This window comes from Lepus europaeus, unplaced genomic scaffold, assembly GCF_033115175.1.
Source record: "Lepus europaeus isolate LE1 unplaced genomic scaffold, mLepTim1.pri SCAFFOLD_106, whole genome shotgun sequence".
NCBI lineage: Eukaryota > Metazoa > Chordata > Mammalia > Lagomorpha > Leporidae > Lepus > Lepus europaeus.
This window is the reverse complement of record NW_026909024.1, coordinates 113530-120000: the sequence shown is the minus strand read 5'-3', so window position 1 is coordinate 120000 and position 6471 is coordinate 113530.

Here is a 6471-nt window from a genome sequence, read left to right as displayed (position 1 = left end):
GAGCATCACAGAAATCTCGATTCATACACCACTATCCATCCACCCTGAGGCAGAACATCAGAAAATTCACCAAACATGATTACTTATTTCTTTAGTGCAAGGCAGAGCATCAGAAAAATCTAAAATTCCTACGCCATTATCTAACTCTTCATTCATTCATTCATTCATTCACTGAAAGGCAGACATCTCAGTTCAAACACGATTATCTATGATCGATCGATCGATCAAAAAAATCACGAATCAAAAGCAATTATTGATTTGTTTATTGTGAAGCGGAGTACCAGAAATGCCATGATTCAAACATGACTATTTCAGGGCTGGTGCTGAACACCAAAAGTGATTGTTGATAGCAAGGCAGAGCATCAGAAATATCCCACACCCACTCATGTCTCTTTCACAGATTTACATTTGCACTTGGGCGACATGGTACTGTATTCCCATCCCACACACATTAGCAGGGAGCTGGATTTCATGGAGTGCAGCCGGGACTCAAACTGCTGCTTTCTCCATCCATAGGGATGCCTATGTCAGGGGTGGGGGTGGTGTGTGCACGACCATGACAAGCCCCAGATGGGACTTTTTTTTTTTTTCCTTAATCAAGGTTGGTATCACGGATGGACATCTTCCTTATAATCCTAATTTACAGTCATCGATGCCACTGGATGGGGGCCGCGGCGGGGTGTGGTGGGGTGCGGTGGGGCGCGGCGGGGCGGGGCGGGGCGCGGCGGGTGGGAGAAGTCATTTGAACTCAAAATGGAGTCTTTAGTGCCAGAGTGTCAGGAGCCATTTTGAATCTAAAAGGAAGGTCAATAGGTGCAGAAATTGAACACTGGGTGGCGGGTCAGCACCCAGGTCTGCTCAATCGTAGTGATCTTTGGAAAGCTGAAAATGCTAAGGGTGAAAAACACCGGAGTGAGGCAGTTGGGGAGGGGGGTGTCATTATGCCCTGGTGAGTTACGTTTGGGATGCCTGCCGCTTTGAGTTCTGCTTGGCTGCTCTGCTTAACATACAGCTTCCCATGAATAGGTCCTGGGAGCACCTTTTCCTTATATGAAGGGAGAGAGATGACATAGATAGGAGAGCCAGGAACCAGTGGATGAAAACAATCTCCCTCCCTCCCTCCCTCCCTCCCTCCCTTCCTTCCAACACGGCTATCTATCTATCTATCTATCTAGAGCATCCGGAAAAAAAATCACAATTCAAAAATGAATGTTGATTTATTTGGAGGCAGAGCATCAAAAAGTACCAATTCAAACTCTGTCATCTATCTATCTATCTATCTATCTATCTATCATGAGGCAGAATGCCCAAAAAAATCACGATTCAAAAATTTTCCTTCCTTCCTTCCTTCCTTCCTTCCTTCCTTCCTTCCTTCCTTCCTTCCTTCCTTCCTTCCAAGGCAGAGTACCAGAAAAATCATGCATCTGGACTCAAAATGGAATCTTTCCTACCAGGATAGCGGAGCCCTTTTGAATCTAAAAGGAAGGTCAGTAGGTGCAGAAATTGAACACTACGTGTTCTAAATCAATCAAGCCATCTTAAGAAATAAGTGCCCCACAGTAGGTGGGACTGGACCAGGTCAAGACATTTTAGCAAGAAGTAGGAAGAGCCCACACTCTGATATAAGATGCTAATGTTCCAAGTGGTATTTTATTTATTTATTTTTTAAGTACTTCTCCAGGGTACCTGTCTTCAGAAATTTTTCTTTCATAAGATCTATTTATTAGGTAGGAAGGAAGGAAGGAAGGAAGATTGCTTTTTTTTTTTTTTTAGTTATGTATTGGAAACAGTTATAGAGAGGCAGAGACAGAGACAGAGACAGAGTCTTCCATCCCCTGGTTCACCTCCAGATGGCTGCAATGGCCGGAGCCATGCTGATCCAAAGCCAGGAGCCAGGAGCTTCTTCCAGGTCACCCACATGGGTGCAGGGGCCCGAGGAGGACTTGGGCCATCTTCTGCTGCCTTCCCACACCATAGCAGAGAGCTGGATCGGCCCCAATACAGCGCAATCTTTATTTTTAAAAAAAAATGTTAAAAGATTTATTTATTTGGGGCGGGCGCTGCAGTGCAGCGGGTTAATGCCCTGGCCTGAAGCACCAGCATCACACAGGAGTGCCATCAGATGGAAGACCTCTCTCTGCCTCTCCTCTCTCTGTGTGACTCTGACTTTCAAGTAAATGAAAAACTCTGAAAAAAAAAATAGATCTATTTATTTATTTATTTACTTACTTACTTACTTACTTATTTGAAAGAGTTACACAGAGAGAGGAGAGGCAGAGAGAGTGAGAGAGGTCTTTTGTCTGATGGTTCACTCCCCAATTGGCTGCAATGGCTGGAACTGCGCAGATCTGAAGCCAGGAGCCAGGAGCTTCTTCTGGGTCTTGCATGGGGGGGTGTAGGGGCTCAAGGACTCGGGCCATCTTCCACTGCTTTCCCGGGCCATAACATAGAGCTGGATTGGAAGAGGAGCAGCCGGGACTCAAAACTGGCACACATAGGGGATGCTGGCGCTTCAGGCCAAGGCGTTAACCCGCTGCACCGCAGCAGCGCCGGCCCCCAGTGCAATCTTTCTTAAAAAAAAAAAAAAAAAAAAAAAAAAAAAGAAAGAAAGAAAGAAAGAAAGAAAGAAAGAAAAAAAGAAAAAAAATCTCAAGGGGACTCGGCTCAGCTGTGACTCCGTGATCTGCTAATATGAGATCTATTTCCAGTCCCTCCTCTTCCATTTCCAATCCAGCTCCTTGCTAATTCACCTGGAAAGCCACGGGAAGATTGACCCACTACTTGAACCAGCTGGGAGATGTGGGACAGATGAAACTCCTGGCACCTGCCTCCTGGATTTGCCCTGGCCACCCAGAGCCCATCCAGCAGATGGAAGACCTCTGTTTCTCTCCCAACCCTCAGCCAGTTACCCCATACCTTTTCCACATACATAAGGATAAATTAAATTTAAAAAGAATTGGCTAACTAAGTCTCTGAAAAGGGGGGGAGGGGGATGGGCTGGCCCTGGGCATAGTAGGTTAAGCATCTGCCAGTGTGTGTGGCTCCATGCTCTGATATGAGATGCTGATGTCCCAAATGGTGTTTTTTTTTTTTTAATTTATTTATTTTTTTGACAGGCAGAGTAGACAGAGAGAGAGAGACAGAGAGAAAGGTCTTCCTTTGCCGTTGGTTCACCCTCCAATGGCCGACGCGGCTGTCGCGTTGTGGCCGGCGCACCGCGCTGATCCGAAGGCAGGAGCCAGGTGCTTCTCCTGGTCTCCCATGGGGTGCAGGGCCCAAGCACTTGGGCCATCCTCCACTGCACTCCCGGGCCACAGCAGAGAGCTGGCCTGGAAGAGGGGCAACCGGGACAGAATCCGGCGCCCCTGGCCGGCGCCGCGGCTCACTAGGCTAATCCTCCGCCTTGCGGCGCCGGCACACCGGGTTCTAGTCCCGGTTCGGGCACCGATCCTGTCCCGGTTGCCCCTCTTCCAGGCCAGCTCTCTGCTGTGGCCAGGGAGTGCAGTGGAGGATGGCCCAAGTGCTTGGGCCCTGCACCCCATGGGAGACCAGGAGAAGCACCTGGCTCCTGCCATCGGATCAGCGCGGTGCGCCGGCCGCAGCGCGCTACCGCGGCGGCCATTGGAGGGTGAACCAACGGCAAAAAGGAAGACCTTTCTCTCTGTCTCTCTCTCACTGTCCACTCTGCCTGTCAAAAATAATAATAATAATAATAATAATAATAATTAAAAAAAAAAAAAAAGAATCCGGCGCCCCGACAGGGACTAGAACCCGGTGTGCCGGCGCTGCAAGGCGGAGGATTAGCCTAGTGAGCCGTGGCGGCGCCGGCCTTGTGTTTTTTTTGTGTTTTTTTTTTTTTTTTTAAGAGCTTCTCCAGAGTACCTGACTTCAGGAATTTTTATTTTGTAAGATCTATTTATTTGAAAGAAAGGAAGGAAAGATAGATTTATTTATTTATTTAAAACACAGAGTTACAGAGAGGCAGAGGCAGAGAGAGGCAGAGTCTTCCATCCCCTGGTTCACTGCCCAGATGGCTGCAATGGCTGGAGCTACGCCGCTCCAAAGCCAGGAGCCAGGAGCTTCTTCCCAGTCTCCCACGTGGGTGCAGGGGCCCAAGGACTTGGGCCATCTTCTACTGCTTTCCCAGGCCATAGCAGAGAGCTGGATTGGCCCCAGTACAGTGCAATCTTTAAAAAAATAATAATAATGATAATAATCTTGGGCTGGCGCGTGGCTCACTAGGCTAATCCTCCACCTTCGGCGCCAGCACACCGGGTTCTAGTCCCGGTTGGGGTGCCAGATTCTGTCCCGGTTGCTAGTCTTCCAGTCCAGCTCTCTGCTGTGGCCTGGGAAGGCAGTGGAGGATGGCCCAAGTCCTCCCTTGGGCCCTGCACCCATAAGGGAGACCAGGAGAAGCACCTGGCTCCTGGCTTCGGATCGGTGCAGCGCGACAGCCGCAGCGGCCCTTGGCGGGTAAACCAACAGAAAAGGAAGACCTCTCTCTCTCTCTCTCTCTCTCTCTCTCTCTCTCTCTTTTGACAGGCAGAGTGGACAGTGAGAGAGAGAGGCAGAGAGAAAGGTCTTCCTTTTGCCATTGGTTCACCCTCCAATGGCCGCCGCGGCTGGCGCGCTGCGGCCGGCGCACCTCGCTGTTCCGAAGGCAGGAGCCAGGTGCTTATCTTGGTATCCCATGGGGTGCAGGACCCAACCACTTGGGCCATCCTCCACTGCACTCCCTGGCCATAGCAGAGAGCTGGCCTGGAAGAGGGGCACCGGGACAGAATCCGGCGCCCCGACCGGGACTAGAACCCGGTGTGCCGGCGCCACTAGGCAGAGGATTAGCCTGTTGAGCCATGGCGCTGGCCGGAAGGGAAGAAGAAGGAAAAAAAAAAAAATCTTAAGGGGGCTCAGCTCAGCTGTGACTCTGTGATCCACTAATATGAGGTCCATTTCCAATCCAGCTCCTTGCTAATTCACCTGGAAAGCAACGGGAAGATTGACCTACTACTTGGGTCCCCGAGCCCAGCTGGGAGATGTGGGACAGATGAAGCTCCTGGCACTTGCCTCCTGGATTTGCCCTGGCCACCCAGAGCCCATCCAGCAGATGGAGGATCTCTCTTCCCCTCCCAACTCTCAGACAATCACCTCATAAACTCTTTCACATAAATAAGAGTGAGTTAATTTTAAAAAAGAATTGGCCAATTAAGTCTCTGAAGGGGGGGGGGGGATTGGGCTGACCCTGGGGCATAGTAGGTTAAGCATCTGCCTGTGGCTCCAGTTTGAGATGGAAGGGCTCTCTGTAACTCTGACTCTCCGGTAAAAAAAATAAAAAAAAAAATAAAGATAAAAATATTTCAAAAAAGAATTACTATTATTATTATTATTATTATTATTATTAGGGGGCCTGTGCTGTGGTGTAGCAGGTAAAACTGCCACAAGCAGTGCCGGCATCCCATATGGGCTCCCGTTCAAATCCCATCCCATCCCAGCTGGCTGCTCTCTGCTGTGGTCCGCAAAAACAGTAAAAGGTGGCCCGAGTCCTTCTGCCCCTGCACTCCCACGGGAGACATGGAAAAAGCTCAGGCTCCTGGCTTCGTATTGGTGCAACTCAGGGTGTTTCGACCACCTGGGATGTGAACTGGTGGGTGGGAGACCTCTGCCTCTGCCTCTCTGTAACTGGCTTAACCACACTGGTCCTGTGTGTAGAAATTTGCTGGCATCACAACTTGTATGAATGAAGCAGATTTCATAATATAAAGACACTGCTGGGACTGGCATTGTGGTGCATCAGGTACAGCAGCCGCCTGTGACCCCCCAGCATCTCACATGGGCACCAGTTTGAGCCTTAGCCGCTCCAGTTCCAATCCAGCTCCCTGATAATGGCCTGGGTGGTGGCATCAGAGGATATCCCAAGTCCTTAGGCACCTGGAAGAAGCTCCTGGTTCCTGGGTTCATCGTGGCCCAACCCTGGCCATGGTGGCCATCTGTGGGAGTGAACCTGATGTCTCACATTCTCTCTCCCCCACCCCATCTCTATCTATCTCTATCTCTCTCTCTGTTTTTCACCTTGCACATAAGCAAGCAAATAGGCTAATACAGAAGGATCTGTGAGCAGAGATGCATCTGGCAGCAGCCTCGTATGTTCGGGCCAAAGAACAACTGGTAAGTTAAACATGCCTGTGGATGGGCTCATGGTGGAATACACCAGTGTGGACCTATGCCCAAGAAGAAAAAGAAAAAAAATATATACTTGTGCCTTCTTCCTAGTTATAGAATATTCTCTGGATAAGCTAAGATGTTCCAGGGTAGGAGCAAAAGGGCAGGGAGGAAAGCTGTGTTCCTGGCATCCCTGGCCAGTTATTTCACTCCCCTGCCCCGTGCCCTCTTCCTAGGCCAGAGTCAGGGCAGAGGTGCCCATGGGGACAGACATGGGGGGAGGACACACACCCTCCCTGAATGAATCTTGTCTCC